This window comes from Apus apus, chromosome 15, assembly GCF_020740795.1.
Source record: "Apus apus isolate bApuApu2 chromosome 15, bApuApu2.pri.cur, whole genome shotgun sequence".
In the NCBI taxonomy this organism is placed as follows: domain Eukaryota; kingdom Metazoa; phylum Chordata; class Aves; order Apodiformes; family Apodidae; genus Apus; species Apus apus.
The window spans coordinates 8,823,045-8,844,262 of NC_067296.1; the positions used below are offsets into that span (position 1 = coordinate 8,823,045).

The window sequence follows — 21,218 nt, forward strand, 5'->3', positions numbered from 1 at the left end:
AAAACAATACTCAGTAGATTTTCATAAGTGACATGCAACTGTAAGATTGATAGATGATGTGGATTTAATGTATGTGGAGTTCAGCGCCAACATAAAAGCTGTGATGTACCCAAACACGGGGTTTATTAAATCCTTGTTTCCTTAAATGATCATCCAAAGCCTTTCACCACTTTCTTCTACCAGAAAATAAAGAAAAGAACCCAGGAAAAACAGAGAGGAGGGAGGGGGAAAAAAGCCCAAACAAGGGATTCCCCTTAATTTTGGTAGAGAATTACAATATCGGAACTGAAAGAGACAAATATTTAGGCACTCTCTCTGCATAGAGATTAATGTGAGAGCCAGAAATACATGAAATTCACTTAAATTGATGTGATTTAGTTATGAATGGTTAAACTTAAGTAGTCTTCTGTCAAATGCCAAAAGTATTAACTCTTTCCTCTCCCCTACCCTCCTGTGTAGCCTCCTACATCTACCAAATTCGTCTAAGAGCCCAGGGATCCTTTCCCTCAGCTCAGTCTGCAGCAGGGTCAGAGTACAGAACAAAATCCCTGACTGCTCCAGGAGAGGGCTTGATGAATCCATCAGGTGGGTGCACAGCAGCTCCTGCCTCCCACCCTCTGGGCTAGACCTGCTCATAGTGGGAGGGCAGCTCGGGGGGAGCAAGGGCATAGCAAACTACCCTTCTTCAAAACATCAGCTAGGGATTTGGGGATGGAGTTGCTGCCTCTCACCCAGAGCCAGCCTCTGCTCTGCACACCCTGTCTCGCTGGGACCTGTTAGCCAGCTGCCATAGCCGTCCTCCTCGGGAGGCATTTCCCGTGCACCTTTGCTAATTTGAAGCAGCATTTCACCCTTAGTCTGACATCAAGTGGATTATTTTCTCTTTCTTTCTGACTTCACCCATCAGGCTGCATTCCTATGAATTAGGATTGACTTATGCAGTGTCCCAAATCCTCTTGGAAACGATTTCTGAGTTGCTTAATTTCCACTGTCTCTAGGGGTGGAACACACACATGCTCCTTGATAACAGCCATGAGTAACATTTTCTGCCGTGCATTTGCAGCACTTTTTAACAAAGGTATATTCTTAGTGGAACATTTCACTTAGTTTCAGGGTCATTTCCTGTGACAGCTGAATGTCTGTCTTCTTTATCACCTCAAGATTTAGAGAAATGATATAATTAGTATAGTTGTGCTCCTTAACCCAGCCAGCTGTGCTGGAAATCAGGCCATTTAAGCTTAGTTGAACAGACCAAATAGCATGTAAACTGCAATCAGGCTTTCTGCTCTGGACCAAATTTGACTTTTTTAGAACTAGTAATATTGCCATTGTATTTATCCCTTGGTGTGAACCACTTAATCTGGACTGGTTAGCAAGCAATCATTTAGACACTGATTTCCTGTGGTGCTCAGTGATAAAGAAAGGTGAGTGGTTTGTGCTGTGTTGTGGGAGATGTGACCAGGAGACCTGGCCTGTGGCAGAGACTGAAGCCAGATACAGCTGAGTGCAGTTCCTAGATGCTCTTCTCCCTGTACTTCTGAACCAGTGATTTCTCAGGTAGTCTTCTGTTTCCAAACGAAGTTTTACATTTCAGTTCTTCTCTGCCCTGTTTCTTCCCTTCCATAAAAAAAGAAATAAGGGGGCTAATTTTCCCAAGGATAATTTTGACAATTTTGTTTATTTCAGCAAGATTTTCTACTAATAAAGCTTTCTCATGAGCTACCCAGGCTCTAGAATTTATAAACAAGTTAAATAAGTGACTGTGTTCACTCCTCTTTAGCTGCTGGTAAATATCTGAGGAAATTGCTTGTAATAGGAATGTTTATTGGAAAAATAAACTCCAGCAAATACTTATGGAAAACAAATGGGAAATCCAATCAATCCAATATGACAACACATTTGCTTTAGAAATTTGAAACCAAGGTATACATTCATGCAATCAAGAGCAAAGAAACTTCTGTGCGCCTGGTCCAGATGTCTAGAATTGCAAACCTGCATCAAAATGCTCATGACAAAGTGATACTTTAAGAATTATTTGCATAAAATAGTCTAAGTTATGGATAATATTCAGAAGGAAACTTTTAAATTGCTAGAAAGGAGCTGAAAGTCATAAAATAATTTTTAAAATATACTGTTGTGATTTTGCTGCCAGTACCAAAGTTTTCATACTTTGTAAAGTCCTTAGATTTTCTGCACAGATTAGGCTGCATATGTACACAAAAACACTCGTAGTTGCCTGAAGAAAGTGGAAAAGAAGTAGAGAAAATTGATAGCTAAGACCCAGCAAAGAGAACATACGGAAGAACAGGAAATAATATATGCAGATAAATAAAGAGAGTGTGTTACTGTTGTGCCTACTGAAATATGCCTGGTTGTGCCTTCTCAGCTGTTTCATGGAGATCCCCCTGGTAGAAGGTCCTTTTCTTTAACTATGAAAACCTGCTTAGTGTTGCTTCTCCTCTTGTGTTTTGTTTTGTATAATTGAGTTTTTCCATGTGTGAAATCCCAATACTTTCTTTAAACCATGAGGATTAAATGCTTGAGGGACTCAAAGACTTTTTAAAAATTGGAAAGATTCAGGAAAGGCAGAAAACTTGGAAAACTTGGGAGTTCATTCCTCCTGCTTTCAGGTAACACATGAAATTGTCAAATCTGTGGCTTTCTTTTTAAAGAATTAAGCACAGTGGGGAAGCATTAACATGAATATCTAGACTTTACTCTCTACTTTTATTCATATATTCTTTCCTTTACTCCTCTTTTCTCTCCTCACTTGTTTATCTTCATTATTTTTTTTCCTTTTTTCACATAGCCAAGTCACTCCCAACTCAAGCTGTTTGTGTTTTTGCAGCGTGCTCATCTGCACGCCTTCAGATGGGTGCTTAAGGTGCTGTGTGCCTCAGCACAGGCTCACTCAGAAATTCACCCCATGCATGTACTCCTTTGTTGCATTCACAGACACAAAATGACTGCTCACCACAACTACTTTGCATGTATTTGTTTATTAGTCTGCCAGTCTTCCTTGTGCAGAAAGATGGGAGCACCCAGTACTACTGCAGATGGTACCATCATTTCTCCCAGTTCAGTCTGAACCTCCCCATTAACTTCAGCACTGTGCAGCTGGCCCTTCATCCAGTCTCTTGGAAGCTGATACTTGGGTTTTCCTCCCACTTCTTGTGCAATATTAAATGTATCACAAAAGTGCCCTGTGATAGTTTTGAAAGGTAAAGGTGAACTATACACTCTTGGGAAGTAAATACTAAATGTGCTGCTGCTGTGTTTGCAGATGGTGGGTCATGCATCTCTGTAGCCATGAGCCTTCATGTGAGTGTGCAAGAGAGGCACCTGAGAGTAAGCAGCAATTTCCTCTTCCTGGCCCGTGACTCAGGGAACTTGAGTTTTCTTCTCATCTCTACCAGAAATTTGGAAACATTAGATAAGCAGGCTCTCCTGTCGGCTCCAGCACCTTTCTGTCACAGGCATGCCATGATACACAGATATGTGTCTCTCTCATAAATTCAAGTCCAGATTTCCATATGGCTCCTGGAACAAGTCACTGCATGTCTCACTGCCTCAGTTGTCCATGAGGCAGAGATGATAGAGCTTGCTTTGTTTTGCCTCTGAAGTTTGGCATTTCTGCATAATACATCCAGTACCTAAAACAACAAGGCTCTCCCCTTGCTTGAGTGTTCAGCTCTATCAATAAGATGAAATTAAGAACATGCACAAAAAAAGAAAGCTGGGTGCTAAATAACAAGGAGGGTAAGACCAGTGTTTATCAGGTTTGCTTTCCAGTGCAGAGCGGTGGCAAGTGTACATCAGAGTGCTTTTCCCAGGGAGGTAACTTATTGTGGATGTGGCTTGAACTCTTATTTGTGATTTTCATCAGCCTTCCAGATGCTGCGTTCCCTACACTGAGGTGACTACTTTGAGTTCGCTTTTTTAATTAAGGTTCTGTATTGTAACTAGTCAATGTACATTATTGGGAGAATGAATGTCAATGCCAGTGCTTTTTCTTTCTCTCCTTTATCTTTGTCAATGATTCAAAGACATGATTTATGGTTAGTCTCTGTCTTTCAGGATCATCCATCAAGCGCTGGTTTCACTACAGGGCTCGAAGTTGTAAATCATGCAGAAAGGCTGTCACTCATCTCATTTAACCCCTTAAACACAGGGATGGAAGAGGAGGGCTATTCTTCACAGAGCTGAACAAAATAGCAATAAGATGACCATAAAATTGATGAAGTTAGACTAATCGATACAATTAATTTTTTGCTATAATGCAATAATTATTATGAGGGACAATGAAAGAAACAGGGCATGACTCCACCCCCTGAGTTAATTCTGAGAACCTGGAGGACTTCAGGGCTCCATAAAATATATCATTTTTTGTTTTGTCTTTTGAGCTCCTTTCAGATTTTTTCATGTCCATTACAGACGTGAAGAGCCGAGCTTCACTTAGAATCAATCAGAGGCTACTTCTGATCCTGACCTTGCACTGACTAAAAAAAGAGTGCAAAAGCCCATTAGCAGCTGCTATTTTCAGCTTTGTAAATGAACAGTACTTTTTCTTCTCTCTCTCTTTTTTCCCCACTCCACCCCTCCCTTTTTTTTACTTTTTTTTTTTTTCCCACTTTCTTCCCTTTTTTGGACAGGAAGACAGCAAAAAATGAAATGTGTAAGTGGCATGGGAGCTTCCACACTTAGCCTTGTCTCGCAGGCTTGAGGACTGGTGACAGCTTTGGCCAAGTGGCTGATTGCTTCTCCATGTCCTCCCCTGCCAGCCTGGGCCACTGCTCCCAGGTCACATTAACCACTGACTTTTCAGACAATGCCTCCACCTGCTCGGAGCACAAAGCCAGGGAGACTGGCATTAAATAATGAGGTGTCTTTCTTTTTTATCTTGCTATTTTATTTATTTATTTTTGGTTCAAAGTGCCAGAACTTGGTAATGGAGGGTTATTAATGAAAAATATATGTTTGGGGTCTATTTGTTAAGATTCTGCAGTGACTCAATGGCAATTTTATCCCTGAATTATGTATGGCTCTGTTTTGCCTAGGCAAGCTGATACAAACAACAAATATAGTTAGAAAAAGATATATCAGTAAATAAACTGAAAGGTTGTAAAATATGAATGTTTATCATCCAGACGGTGCCGCTTCGCTTCTTTTTTACATGAACTCTACTTGAGGTGGTATTTAGGAGCTTGAGACTTCCTCTGTTCCAGCAATCTCTGCAGCTTGTCACAAAAACAAATGACACCAGAGGGAACCTTGTCTTACACTGTATTATTTTGCATGAACCTCAGTCTTCTTAAGGTGCTCATAATTTAAGTTTATATCTTGATTTATTGGAAGATAAGCTCCTACACTTCTTCCCTTACAGACCCGTGCTCCTCTTAACCCAGGCTCCTTTCCTTTTCCATTTCTGTAGTTAGCATCTGCTCACCTAACTCCAGGGGAACAAGGAGTTCAGAGCAGCAGAGGAAGGTGTGCGCTCAGGATGATGGATCCTGTTTTATTGTGCTGAGGGCAGACACTGGTGGGGCATAACAAGCTGCAGCCTTCCCCCTTCCCCACATTAGCCCTCTGTGTACAGAGCTAATTCTTGCTATAAAGAATAACACCTGCCACTGCTTTGTGAGCCTTGTCAATGAACTGAATTTGTAAACAGGTTTTTTCTGTATCTCACAGAGTGTTTGGGTTGTGAACTGAAAGTAACTTTGGGGGGAGCAAAGGGTAAGATGTTTAATTGTCTGATGGGATTAAAAGCTTCTTTTAATCCTCCATCTAGAAGATAATTCTACATTTTAAAATATCATCCACTGCAAGCATCATGATAAATTAACACTTGTTTTATTCTGGACTAAAGTTTCATCCCACAGGGATCTCCAAGAATTTCTGCTGCTAAGATATAGCATAGAGGAAATTATAATTTTAGCATCTCTCTGCAGTCTTAATTAAGACTGTTCTTCTGATATAAAACTGTGGTGTCTAATTACCAGAAAGCTGTCAGAAAGTAACTTTCAAAAAACCTGTGTCAAAAAAAGAGTTGGAAAGACTAGAAATATTTATTCAATTACAAATTCGTAGTGCTAGTAGATTATTTATTTTTTTTTTAGTCTAGCAGTCCACATTACTACCAACTTCTCTCCCAGTATTCCATTGCACAAGATAAATTCTGGTTCCAGCTCCTCCTTCACAAAAGAGTTGCTTTTTGTCCAGACAACATTTGGTAGGTTTGTTTGAACAAACAAGGGAATGTTTCCTACCATTTTTTATCTTGCATATTCAGAAAGTACTTGAAGTTTTCAATTTCAGCATATTCCACATCTCAAAGCCAAAATCTAGTACAGATGCCCATCCATTTTTACCTTCAAAATCTCACAGAAGCTTTGAGACTCAATCCTAGCTCCTGGCTTTTACCTCCCAAGCATGTGCCGTTGCCTCAAAAAGACTGATATTTGAGGCCAAATCTGCTCTTTTTTGCCAAGAAGTCAGCAGAGCCTGTGTTTGCTCGTTACAGGTCTGACTTAGCTCATGAACCTCAACTATGTTTTGATGACCACCTCCCTAGTCCTGAGACCATAACTGAGCTGAGGGCTTTGATTTTGTTACCAGTTTATTTTATAGCTCTACCTGCTGACAGTCCCTATTCCGAGATTAGCATAAGTTAAAAAAAGGAGGGGTAATATGATGAATGCTGACAGGTACATTTGCTACAATTGATTAAACACTTTTGCAATCCTTACGATTTTCTTTCACCCGCCTCATGCCTTGCCAGAAAGAGAGGTGTGAGTGACTTTGTCGTTGACATTAAACAGTTGTATATACTTCTAGCTGCAAAATGCTATCCCCAGAGTTTGTTTACTCGATCTGTATTTCCAATCAGTGCAGAAGGTTTACTAAAGCAGTTCATTACTGATTTATTTATGATGTATTTAGATAGCAAATATGGTTCTGTCAGCAGTTGCTGGCTAAACAGTGTTGACAGACATTAATAGCATATGGTATAGGAATGGAATTATGATCTTTAAGAGTCTTTGTGTCTCAACATACATTTACAGTTTGCATTTTTCCTAGGTAGACAGACAGAGAACTTCCAAACAAGAAAACAGTGTTTCTTTTTCTTTTTGTAACCTTTGGGGTTTGTTGCTGGTGACATTAAAATCTTCTGTGCCTGTTTAGCTGTTCAATTTAATGGAAGACAAATTCTCCCAAAGGTTTAATTTACTCTCACAAACTGAAATCACTGCATTCTCACCATGGGAAATGGCCTTAATTTTCCCAGCCTTCAGTATACATCAAGCATATAATTCATTTCTCCCCCCTCAATACTTCCCTCATTAGAAAACAAAGTTTTTGATATTTAAATGTTACATAGTTTAAGTTGAGAAACAGATCTTCTCAGCCCCATAAAGTGCATTTGCAGGCATGAATGCTTCTCTCTGACAGCAATAGATTTATACAGGGTGGAACAGAAAAACACTTGAATTTTTGACCTTTAATTGTCTGCTTTCTTTAACACCAGCATTTTTACCAGTGTCAAGGAGGAAAAAAAAAAAAATGTGGCTGCTTGTAGAGGAAGGAAGGACAAGCAGTGGTGAAACCACTTTGTGGCAGTTGGTACTGGTTGGAGAGACTGACTTGTGTTGTGAAAGGCCTAAGGAGGAAGATGAATTTTCATGGGAGAGATTGCCTCTCAATCACATGAGGACAAACAAATTGGGAAATAAAATGGGAAATCATCTCATCCTTCTTTTTCAATTAATGGTAATGGAGGAGGAGAAGTGGAAATATATTGTTTAATTTCCAAAGTAATGGGCAACATTTTACTTTCCATAAAATGGAATTAAGAAAAAAAAAAGTTTCTGGAATTAAACTGCATTTTCACAGGATTAGATGGCCCCAGGACTGTGCTTCAGAGCCCCTGCTAACAGATACCCAAAGTTGTCAGGTAAAAGACAAGGAAGAAAGGATCTTCTGAAGAAATGCTGCAGTCATACAGAATCCCACCAGTGAGTGTAGGTGTGCTGGTTGCCAGGAGTGTGAGGGCTTTTGGGTGACAGCTACAGGAATTATTTTATTTTTGCTTTAAATTACTGCTTTTCGTGATACACTGTTAGAGAGTTTAAGAGGTAGACATTTCCTACTGCTATTGGCAGCAAAAAATGAATATATATACATATATATATACCCACCAGACAAAAATAAACAACACTAGCAACAAGAAGAGGTTCTGTAAAGACCGAGCCAAGAAAAATAAGACATTGAGCCAATTCTCCCTTTGCCTAAATCCATTCACTTCCAAAAGAATTACTCCAGTAAGAAACTTAGCCTATTGTACATGGGAAAGTTAATATGCCATTAATATCTGAAAAATTATTAGAAATGAAACCCAAATATGGGCAAAGCACACTCCAAGTTAGAGTCAGGCTCATCTCATCAATGCATGAAGCTTGACAGACCCCAAGAATTGGCTGAAATGGGCTGATCCTGTGTGAAACCACTTTGAGAAGTTTGCCCTTCTGCATCTCACAGTTTTGCTACTCCTGTGGTATCATAGCCCCACTAGACAGTGACTATGGTGACATCTGATAGCATGTGGCTGTTGACAGCTCTGGCCCATGCCAGCAGGGGCCTCCTGAAAGGGGTCTTTGGAGGGCTTTTCTATTTGAGCAAGCTTGTTGAAGAAGGGCACTTGATGTGCAACACTGTTGCCTTGACTGGGAGTGTTAATGTTGCCACTGGGTTATGCTTATGGACGAAAGACATTGGACCATGATTTACCAAGAAATCTAGCTTATTAAACTACATTTTTCTCAGACAGCAGCAAAGATGGCCAGTTTTGCAGGTTCTTCTCTCAGTGAGTGTTAAAAGACTCTTGTTGGTAAAGGGCAGAGTATTAAACGTAGTGAATTCTTAAATAATGAGTTAAAAGCAGTTTCAGTCTTTCTGATTCTTCTTATTTGATACGTTTGTCTGTCTCTGTACAATAGATTTCCAATCAGTATAAGGGAACTGACTACAGAGAAGGAGCAATGAACTGCCAGTAGGATACATGTTGAAAAATTCAAAAATTCAAATACAGGCTAGTCCAGTTCCAGCTGTGCACTGGTAGATCCATACAGTAATTAGCCATGTAGACTCTGCAAACTGGTATTCAGCCAAGACAAACCTTGTGCAGGTACTAGCTAGATCTGTGATGTGCTTTGTCTTCACTTACATTTTATTCCAGATTGATAAACACATTAAAAAAATAAAATTTGTATGTGTTATTCCTGATAGAAGAGTAAGAGAATCATCCAGGAATGCTTTAAAAGGGAAGTATTGTTTGTAATTCAACCTAGTGGATAAACTAATAGTGTTTAGACAATCTATAATGAAGTGTTGTTGGCCTCTGGTCTGTAATAAATGCTTCAGTTTTATAGCTCCAAATCAACTTTACCATTAAAATCTCTAAGGACATTCTCTACTTAGCAACTAAGACTTACCATCCACAGCCAATGTATCCTCATGTATTACCAAAAAAGCTTATACAACTCCCTCTGATACAAGAAAAAAAAAAAAGTACAAAAAAGTACAAAAACATATAAATGCAGGTTTACTTTCACATTATGAGTAGTTAGTCCAAAATCTGGGTTAGATAAGATGCACAAGATTTTTTTTTGTCATGAGTAATTGGATTATCAATAGCAAAAGGATTTTACTGGTGTGAAGTTCAATCTTCAATGAAAGTATTTGGTGGGTTTCTGTTCAAGCAATAGTCAAATTAATGTGTGTATAATTCCTTTTATTAAACAGTTCTTGTTTAACATTTCATACCAGTCTTTATTTCTGTAAGATTTCACTCATTGCTTCAGGGCTCTCAATTGAAATATAACTGCAGATCCTGTAACAAACTCTCACAATATAAACACAGTTTGAACATGGAGGTAAATGGCATGTACAAAATCCCTTGTCATGCTTTGTTTTCTAAATGCTCTCTGTGTCCATTTCCACCAAAACATTAAGAAAGTAGACTTGTTTTTCTTACCAATTCTTTCTGCGTACCCTCATAGTATTCCTGCCCTCTTCATCCTCCTCGTTCCCAGCAGAATTTCAAGGAAAAACATTACACGTGAATTCACCTGTTGCCATAGAGGTTAAAGCTCTGTCCACGTTTAAGGAAACCCTCTTGGACTGATCACTGCTTTGCACTTGTTTCATTTGATTTATCTTCTGTTGACTGTAGTTTCACTGATCACTTTCTTATTACTTTTACACTTCCATCCATTTCAGTTTTGTCCTCCTTTTCGAGCGATTTCTTACACAGCCCCTGCCACCTGCTCCCACCTGATGAATTGGCTGCTCAAACTGTTGATCTTGACCTGGCATGGTCTCTTCCACAGAAAATAAATGATGCCACACAGACATATAATGATGCCTTAATAAACATCCCAGGTACATTTGCTCCTCTGCAGAAGTGCAGAGCTTGAAAACTGGTGTCCCAATTGCATGCTCATGCATGGGAGAAAGTGAAATGGAAGATGCAGGAATTAAAACAAAACCAGAGAAGTTTGCTCTTCGTGTGCGTTTAACCACACTTGAAAAATTCCTGAACCTTTTTCCAGGCTCTTGTCTGCACTTGTGATTACTGGAAACATCAATATAATGGTTTAATATTTTTAAAAATTCTTTAAACATTTTAAATAGCTCTTTTTTTTTTCCTTTTTATTTTATTTTATTTTTTTAAGTATTTGAGCTTTACTGCAACAGCAATTCATTTTTTGGAATGTCAATATTATGAGTTATTTGGTAGAGGTCAGATGCCCTCTGTTGCTTTTCCTTCCAAGGCTTAGTGAGGCCACAGAAAAAAAGGCAGGGAAGTTTATAAAGAATTTTCATTCTGTTGCAGAGTTGGATAGTAGAGGCTGTTCATTCACACTTTCAGCTCTTTCAGGATTTTAGAGTCTGGATTTTTGATCCATTAGACTGCTTTGTGAATTCCTGTTTTGATGCAGATAGATAGATAGATAGATAGATATGATGGAGGGTTTTTTTACTCAGTGACATCTCACTTCAGCAGTGGTTACACCATGATATCTGTGCTGAAGAAGTCATTTCTGTCAGTAAGTGACCTTTCTGATTATTGGATTTTTTTACCATAATTCGTAATTGTTATTTCTTGCTGAGATTCCAGAGAAGTTGATCCTGTGTAGCTGCAGCCTCCTGTTGTTGCTGCCTGGTTTTTATGCTTTGTCCCATATGATGAATTTCAGTTATCACTTAGGACAGGGCAGGAATGCAATTCTGAGACTGTGGTGATTATTATCTGTAAATGATCTGTGTACTGGCCCTGGATCTAAGTCCTTCCTTACATAATTTCAGACACAATTTAAAAGAACATCAATTAATATTTGTGTTTCAGTCATTTTTCTTTTGTTCTTTCCTTTGAAATTTATGTTATCTTAGAAATCTTGATGGATACTTGGAAAGTATATTTATTTTCCATATCAGTTGGAAGCTTTTCCTTTTGACATGGATTGATTTGTTTTGCACAAGTCTCTTGCCGAATGGAACAAACAGTGCTAATTTTATTACTGATAATTATTAGTATTCTTACTGTTAATAGGCCTTCACATCTGCAAGGAAACAGTAGGGCAGCATTCTGGATTGTGTGGAAAGTGAAAGGAAAGCACTGGAGGGTATCAAAACTGGGAGCTTCCTGGGGCAGGAAGACTTTTGTTCTTTGTTGGTAGAAGGTTTTTGAGGGACAGTATTGGTGCTGGGGGCAATGCATTAATAAAACTACAATGATAATACAACATATTATACTTGCCGGATCTATTAAGAGAGTGATAAGCTATGACTGCCCCAAAACTTCAGGTAAAAATGATTGCAAGTTCATGCTACCAAAGCCATCACCAGCACACCTCTGTTCACACCTCTCACAAAGGGACTTGTTCAGGCAGGACCTTAAAATACTTTTTTCCATCTTTGTAACAGATTTCAGAGGATCACAAATTGTTCACTGTTGCTGCAGCTTCTCTTTGTGCCCCCTTCCTTGGGCAGAGAAATGTCCAAAGATTATGTAGGTGGATTCATACATACTGTATACATTAAATACTCTTCTGGGTGGCTTGTTTAGTTATTGCTTGTCCTGACAACAGGGTAAGGGATAAAAAAGAAGCCTGGGAACTAAAATGATCCCACTAGATGATCCCACTCTGACCTAGACTGTGTCAGTGCCAGCAGGAGGAAAACCTGCTCTCTGATGAAATTTTGCTACCTGTGGACTCTGCTCTTTTCCACAGCGTGGATTGAATTTTGGCTGTTGTATGTGCCTCAGGAATGGTGTTGTGCATGTACAGACTGTATGTTTGAAGATGTTTTGACCTTTCTCATCTCTGACTGGCGTTGCAAAGATGGAGTGATGTAGAACACAGATTTTGTGACAGAGTAATAATAAGAAAGAATCTGTCTGCCAGTTGCTCATTACTGGATCTCTTTTTAAATGCCATAACCTTCTATGTTTGCCTTCAAACAATACTGAGCACCCAAATCACCATAGTAAACAGATATAGAAAGAGACAGAAAGGTGAAAAGTGTACTCATAATCTCTTGCTTTTCCTCCTAAACATGTTTGATAGCAATATTGTTTCTTAAAAACAATATGACCTCATTTGTAAAGCAATATTCATGCTAAACTAGTCAGCTGTTAAATATACCCAGCACTGTGCATTATGATGAAGCTAAACCAGAATTTCAATTATTTTCTGGACACATTTAAAATTATAATACTTTACTGGGTTAGTGTTATACTTCATCCAAATTACTCACAAAGTATCATATCAATCTCTTGCAACTGCTTATTGCTTACATATCTGAGAAGTTAGTCCAAGTAAGATGCTGTCTGGGGTAATGACCTTCATGCTGGCTTAGTGCTTAGATGGTTATATGCCTATAAGTGCAGGGATGTCTAATGGTCAAAAGTCAATGTTTGTTGGCCATAATATTTGTCATAAAAGAAGCAGACTATTCATTTGGACCAACATTTGCAACAGTATGTTCCTGAAAGGAAAATAAAGAGGGAAGTAAAACACTTGATGAGCTGTGTCTTCTTCTCTAGAATCCCTTTTACACTGAAATCCCAGCAAGTGAAAATTCACACTTCAAAACTATTTGCTGTTTTGTATTGCCTGGAATGCAGGATCAAAACAAAGCATGAAGATGAGGAAGATATATTTCATTATGCTCCCACTTACTTATGTACCTCATCTAAAGAGATGTTAAGAGACAAATGATGTTGCAGTCATGGCTTAACCAGCTACGAGTAACCAGCCCAGATTTGAGTATTACTGGCAAGTATGGCTTAAAGCAGAGCTCACTGGAGCTGCAGTATGGCTGTGTAATTTTCCAAAGGCAAAATTAAAAGGCCCACTGCTCTTTAGACAAATGTTATGATAACAGTGTGCTTTTAAAGCCATTTTAATATTAAATAAATAAATAAATAAAAAATAGGCTGTAATACTAGGTCCTAGTCATCAAGGTATTGCAAGGAGCTTGAGTTCTATGCAGCATCTTCAGCTGTGCATGAATTCTGCACTTTTATAAATACATATGCGAAGTGGTGTTTGCTTCATCTCTGCCCATCAGTGGATCACAAAGCTGTGTGCTCTAATAGCTCTAGATTTTCCATGTAAGCATGGTGCACTTCTCAGTGTGTTCCTGCAGTCCATGTGCAAGAAGCAGCATTTTGCAGTTCAACAGGCAGGGAAGCTGGGACTGTGAAGGCAAAACAGGAGTTCCTGGAAGTTATCCATAAAAACATCTGAGCTTTGAACTGACCCTGTGTGACTTGCAAGAGGCCACCTCAGCAATCAGGGATGGATGCTGGAGATATGACAGTGGACCCTGTCTCCTAGTCCCATGCTCTGGCAGATTTTCTGTCAAAGGTGACTTGTTTAATCCTTAGTCACATAACTAAAATCAGGCTGCTATTGTTTGTGTATTAATAATTGATTATTAAATAATTATGGAATGAAACATCATCATGCCATAGCTTCTCTTTATGACAGATAAGCCTGTATGCTCTTACCCCAGATGAGACAAACTTAACAAGCCCATGAGCTTTCTTGAATTGGGACTTAAATTCTTCTGCCTGAGACTCGGCACTCCATTGTATTCAGTGTTTTGAATTGGAGAGGCCAAGAAATAAGCAGCCTTGTAAAAATAATAATCAAGTAATTTGTCTTTCAGATTGTGTTACTGAATGCACTGAAAAAGCATCAGACATTAACAGAAATAGTAATTTCCCACAGTAGCAGACCATACCTAAACACTCAAAACCAACTGTTTGAAGGGCTAGTACTTCAAGATTTTTATTCCTTGAACATAGTAATGAAAAGGAAAATTATTATATGGATCTATTTTCAGAATAAACATTGTGCTTTCATACACAGAATCCTTCACTCTGATCAAGAGCCTTTCAGGAAAAGTGTTGATCTTTCACTGGTTTATTCCATCTAATATGTCCAGCTTCAACTGTACCACATGAACCTTTAAAGCCAGGGCCCAACTCTTCTCAAGGGGAATGTGTTGTGAAGAAATGCTGCCCATGAGATAAGCCATGGATTCAATAGAAATTAGTCAAAGATTATTTTTCTAGGATAAAAAGCAAGTGTCCATAAACATAATCTTCATCTTCTTTCTATTTATAATTGTATGTCATATAAATGTACTTCATTACTGGAGAACAGTCTTCGTGGCCATACAATAGAAAACAAATTCTTCAGAAGCATCTTTAATTATTCAGTTGACTGTACTATATTTTATGCTACTTTTCATAAATGTTAATCTTTATTATTGCTCTACCAGGAAAAAAAAAAAAAAGAAAAGGAAAGAAATACCTGTTATTAAATGACCTATCAGGCTGACATGGATAAATGTTGGTAGCTATTTAATTGTTTCCCATCTGCAGTTTTATATAGTTTCTATCAAACTGAAGGGTAATTTTTTTAGTAGCTGCTTATTTTAAATGTACAAAACCCTTGTGTGTAATTCCATTAGCTGCCCTACAGCATTGCAATCTACAGTTTCCCTGAGGCTGTTGTGAAATATTGATGAAATCCTTGCTTTTGTGGCTTCCTCTGATACACTAAACATTTGTCTGATGTTAGTTGAACTTGAATGGATCTGTTCAGAGTTATATCAGTAGTGACTTCAAAGGCTGTAAGGCTGTTACAGTTTTTTTTACAAACTGAAGTTTCAAAGCCTTACCATGTGGTACTTTAAAAAAACAAAGTTCATATCAAATGAACCAAAGTGCTAGCAATACACTGGTAAGACTCATTACAATTTCAATTTATATAGATATATTTTTTTTTGGATTCCAGTTGGTGGCTCATGCCATTTAAAGAAATTTAGATTGGTATTTAGGGGAACCTAGGATAATGAAAGAAGGAAAACATAATTTGAAACTTGGATTTTAAATGAGGTAATCTATACATTTGCAAAGCCACTCTGCTGTTTCCCACAACAATAAATAGGACAAGAGAAAACAGGAAAAAAGACAAAGAGACACGAAAGTTTCAGACTTGTTTTCATCAGTAAAGTGATTTATACTGGTACAATTAAAATGACTAATGAGGAAAACATTTGCTGCTACTGTGTTCCTTGGAGTGCTCAGGACCAAACTGCATTTTGGAAAGCACCCTTTGTATCTGTACTAACAATGCAATACAACATGTATTGACCTGTCTAAAACTTTGCCCACTGAGGAGAAGGTGAGGACTTGGCCTCCAGGGACAGGCAGGTGGGACAGAGCAAAGGGCTGTGAAGGCTGAGCTCTTTGCAGTCAAATAGCGCAGTGATTCACAGCTTTCATTAGAAGCACATTTGTTGAAAATACAATCTGGAGAATATCAAGCACCTTCAGCTGGTTGAAACAATGTAACTGTAAGTTCCAGGGCTCTGTGGAAAATAACAAACAGCAATGTTTTTAACCAAAGGCAATTTTTTCACTTACACCGTAAGCCCTCATGTAAGGAACTTGAATTGTTGGCTCTGAACATGGTTAAATCAATTTCTGCAACTGCTAGCAAGCTGGCACCTGGCAGTTCAGCCCCTCAAACCGGCTGAATCCAGAGCAAGGCAAAAACACTGAAGTTTTGTTTGTTTGTTTGTTTTCACAGTGCAATAACTGACTTCGTAAACAACATCATCCTTAAGGAAATTTACTAGAGAAAAAGCTCCACAATATTTCTGTTCCTGCCCTGGACTTTCAGCTCAGCAGAGCACTTCAGCTCACCTCTCTTTTTTCAGTATTTCTTTTGTTTGGGCTTTTTCCCCTGTTTTGCTGTTGGTTTTGTTTCATGTTTGTGGGTCACTCAAAGACAGTTCCCTGCACATGTGCTTTCGAACACTGATCATTTTCATTTGACTTGTAACTGAGTAGGGTGCAATGTACAAAAGACATAATCTGTTCTCCTTTGTGCTGCCAGAAGTCCCACTGAAGCAAGTAGGTATTTTGCCTCTTAACCAGTAGGAAATTGGACATTTAATAGAAAACTTTATAATACAACTCTAATTAGAATATAACAAAATGAAAGCCCAAAATTGTTTCATTTCAGCATCATATATAAATAATGGTTATGGCTCCATGGAATTGCCTTTGGATGTTAAAATTCAGTTATGACAGAAGCCACTCCATGTTTCCTTGGTCCTAAGCTGCAGTGGTTTGCAAGCTTGGCACCATGGAGGTTGTCTCTATCCTCCAGCCATGGATAGTAATGGATGTTTCTTTTCCTACTCTGCAATAGGCAGAAATTCATAACCTAGCAGCTGGTGCTGTAACTATTTGAAAAAGAAAGGTCTAGAAAAAAGGCAAAGGAATATTGGGGAATTTCTCTCCTTTGAGAAGACAAGATGTTTTGGACACAAAATTGTATCACTAGTGTGGTGATTGGAACTTCTTTATTGAGCCACTGCAAAATTAATTTGGATGTGATGATAAATAATAGCAGCAAAAGGTGCAAATGCCTTTCCACTACCCAAAATAATTACTTGGCCTTCCAGAAAAGAGACAACTGAGCACAATCAGCCTTTTCCTGAGGTTTTGAGGGCATCTAAAATGTTCCTCAGGAAGCACATGGCTTTAGGAATAAACCTCATGCTACCGAGATGTTTAGACCAGATGACAGAGATGGCTCTTTCACCTCCAACACCCATGACTCAGAGCCAGACACTCTCTGCTCCCTCCGTAGACAGAGTGGTAACTTTTCCCTGCATTTTCTCTTGTGAAATTTAATAGGAAGTTTTTTCCCTGGTACAGAAATTGTTACCATAGTTTTAAAAGCTCTGAAATTATGTAATTCACTCTTGTATTATAAATTTCATGTTTTGAGAGTCATTTCCATGAAACTCCATTGCATTTCCAGACTGCTGCATTGGTTTTAGTCTCGTTAAATTCCAAAATGTCTTTGATACAAAAGTTATGCAACAGAGTAGGTTTGGGTGTGTTTTTTTCCCCTCAGTTCCCAACTTATCTCTTCAGTGGATTTTCAAACTGGGATGAATCTATAGCTACAAACTTCTACAAAGAGCCAGGTTATGATTTGTCTTTGGGTATCTAATGGAGTTAGACATTTTTGAGAAAAAGGAATGAGAAGTGGTCATTATCCATTATCTGCATGAAACATTTCAGAGAAAGCAACAGCTTTTGCCAAGCACAAAAAGATGTTTGAGCTGAAGCCAGACAAGAAGGAAACAAGATCAACTTATAGCACTGTGAGATTGCTCTACTAATGATGTTATTTCAAGTAAAACTGGAATATATGTATGAAGAAGTACAGATGGTGCATGGCTTTTGCATGGATTAGCAGTGTTGTTCTAGACAATGATTCACTGTCCCTTTTCTTGGCAGAAAATAAATTTTCCAGTCTTAGGAAGAAACATACATATATATATTTTAAGAAATGTTTCTCTATGTGGAAAAAGAGCAAATCTGAGTGAAAATAGGATCCACAGGTGGAAAAGTTAACAGTCAGAATCAACATTTAAAAAAAAAGGTGTATTCACACTCCACAATTCAAGGTCAGAAGTGATGTATAATGTGGTGCAAATTACAGGTTAGTTGGGAGTGTAAGGGCCTGAAAGTCTATGCTGGATTCAACATCACTGGGAGCTTGGCTCAGTGCTGTGTGGGAGGGTCAAGGCTTCAAGGAGGATGTGGATGGTTTGAGACCCATACATTCAAAGCATTTTTGCAGGTGTATTAACTGGACCTGTTTTCTTCTAGTTACACTGTAAAAATATGCTAGAAATACCTAAGCAAATGTCATCTTTTGAGAAATAAAGCATCAGCTGTTTATTGTTCTAGTGGAGCAGGTTTCTTAGTTACTGTGAATCCAATCACAAAGGCACAGAGGGATATTTTTTAAAAGTTAAAACAATTTACAATTGTGTTTATGATTATCTGTATAGTGATGTTATCCTTACTGATGTCACGATTTTGAAATATGCTATCTTGGGATCAATCAGCACTAAAACCAAATACTAATTTCCAATTAGGAAGGCAGAAATGGCTTCCATTCAGTGCTCTGAAGCGTCTGGGTTTTGTCCAGTCTTCAAGATGGTAAATTTTAAGTCCCATACTTCTTCAGAACTGTACATTGCCTGTCTTACATCTCTGCCTGGGCATGTTTAATTTTGGTAGGAAAAATTCTGATCTGGTAAAATGAGGAAATATTTATCTGATTACCAAGTTTTGATTTCTTTTTTTTTCTTTTTTTTTTCTTTTTTTTTCCTATAAGACAGCTGTATATGAGGATCTCAGAGGTTTGGAATGTCAGAATAAGCCTAGGAGAGAACTGGTGGGAAGAGAACAGGTCACTCAACAATTTATTATATGGACAACAGTATGATCTGCAAAATTTATGCTACTTATTACAGACACTGCATTTAAAGCATGTGGGTGTAGAGGCTTAAGACACCCTTTACTTATAAAATAAATAATGCAAAGTCCACTTAAATCAATGTTATTTCTGTTAAATTGCTACATCAGTTCATATCAAATTTCATGTCCAATGAAATCTTACTAAAAACTACTGTTGGAAGGACACATGCATTTCTTGTACCCTAGGTTGTCTGCACAGATGTCTCCACTGTCCTTAAAATGCCCACAGCAATTTAAATCATTTAAATAAACAGAAATTATTTTATAAGTAGGATACTGAAATGTGTTTTCAAAGCTGCCCAGAACTGTTAACATTAAAATGGACCTTGCTGATGGTTTTGTAAAATTTTGGTGGTGCTTTCTAATAAGTTAGTTTTGCTACTTAAGATTGTGTCTGTATCTCATACAGGCACGAAAGAAAAAAAAGAGGATTTCTCAGCAGAAGTTAGTCTTCTGTAAAGGTTATAGTAAACATGTCAATGCCTAATTAAGCAGAAAATTTTATCTGTATTGTGGGGGATGTGCAGCTGTCTGGTACTTCTGCTTCTCCTAGTAAATCCTTTTAGATGGACAAAGGATATTGTGAGAAAGAAACTACTGTATGTTTCTTCCAAAGGAAAAAAATGCCTTCCAGTGAGAAATGGGTTAAGGATTTTCAAAGAATGGAAATGGAGAATCAAATTTGCACCAACCCAAAAACTGTGTGAATGCTTTTTGTTGTCTGTTTGGTCTGATTCCTTCAGTGGATTCCCTCTTTATTTTTGTTTTGCTCTGTGTAATATGCTTGGCACTGTGATACAGCCTGGCACGGGGCCAGCCTCGCTACCTACGCGGAGCCGTCTCTCCGACACCGCGAGAACCATGTCAGTCCGGCTCGTCAGTTCGTGCTGCTGCTGTAACAAGGTTCCTGCTCCTGACGTGCAGGAGCTTTTACTGCCTCCGTGTCCCTGCATTCTCCTTGTCCCTCTCAAACAACATACGAGCTCAAAAAAGAGGATACGTGGAAAGTATTATCTGGGTATTAGGGAAGAAGTTTATGGAGGAGAAAAAAATATTTTGTTCTTAGTGTTGTCTTTGCTGCCTGCCCCAGTCCCATCATCTGTCCATGGGGATACCCCAACACACTACCAAAAGACTTGATTTTTAATATTTAACACTTATTATTTAATATTTAGCTTCTTTGCTGAAAGCACCTGCGGAAGAGCCCAGTGTTTCTACTCCTATGTGATTACTATTTTATCATGTTAAAATGGTGTCCAAGGAATTTGCTGATAGCCACTGATGTTATCTTTTCCTCTGGTTATGAGGCTGCCTGTGATCACCCCTGGCCAAGCCCTGCCCTAAGCTGATCTGTGCAGGTCCTGAGACCATGGGAAGGGTGTAGGAAAGACAACTCAAGTTGGTTTCTCACCCCATCCACAGCGAAAGCCATCATTTTCCTTCTTCTTTTACTGTAGCTTCATCCAGGAAAAAGTTCCTCTCATTCTTGTTCGTCTCTGGTTTTATGGTAAATGTGTTGGAAGGGGTGAAGTACGCATGCAAATAGATTGAAAAAGTGAAACACTTACCTGAAAAAACTGAGAGGCTTTTTCCTTATGCTAATCAAAATGCTTCTGCCTTTTCTGCCCATCCCTTTTGATTTGCTAAAAGGAAATAATTTGTTTTTTACCTTGTACTTTCTGAGCTTTTTGGGTTACTTGACAATAACTTGTGTTTTATTTTATTTTTGCTTAATTATTTTTGCAGGCAGCTTTGATATGAGGCTTTTGGCATTTATTTACTTTTTACATGCTTGCCTGACACAGAAATCTACATCTTAAGCAAACACAACAAAGTACCCTTGAGACTGAGGTGCAGTCACTAGGGTTAGCAGCACTGCATGTGTACCTGACTGGAAGAGCTCATCAACAAATCTCCTCTGAAGACCTGTGCTTCTAAAATAAACATTTAGTTTTGATAAGTGGCTGTCAATAGCAGTGAATTACTTCAATGTCACTTTTCATTTGGCATAGTAGCTTTGCATTGGCTGTTAAAAAAATGCCACTGGGGTTTTGTGAAAACATCTGAACCCTTTGTTCTGATCCATCCCTACTTGTGGGGGTCTGAGAGTGAATCACTGATTGTGTTGAGTCATCCTGAATTTCTCCACTGTCTGCAATGGGAGCCAGTTCAACCTTAAAAGATCTCTTCTCTAATTCTGCAGTCTGTTTTTAACCTGGAACTTTTATATCCTGGAACTTAGGCAGAATTAGTGACAATGTAAGGCCTGAAAACAAAAAAACAA

The 21,218-nt window shown here is 38.5% G+C and overlaps 1 protein-coding gene across 2 annotated transcripts in view; it reads left to right on the plus strand.

Annotated features, from left to right (window-relative positions):
• Nucleotides 1–21,218, plus strand: part of TSHZ2 (teashirt zinc finger homeobox 2) — a 215,006-nt gene that overhangs the window by 112,766 nt on the left and 81,022 nt on the right. The gene's annotated exons all lie outside the window — the stretch shown is intronic.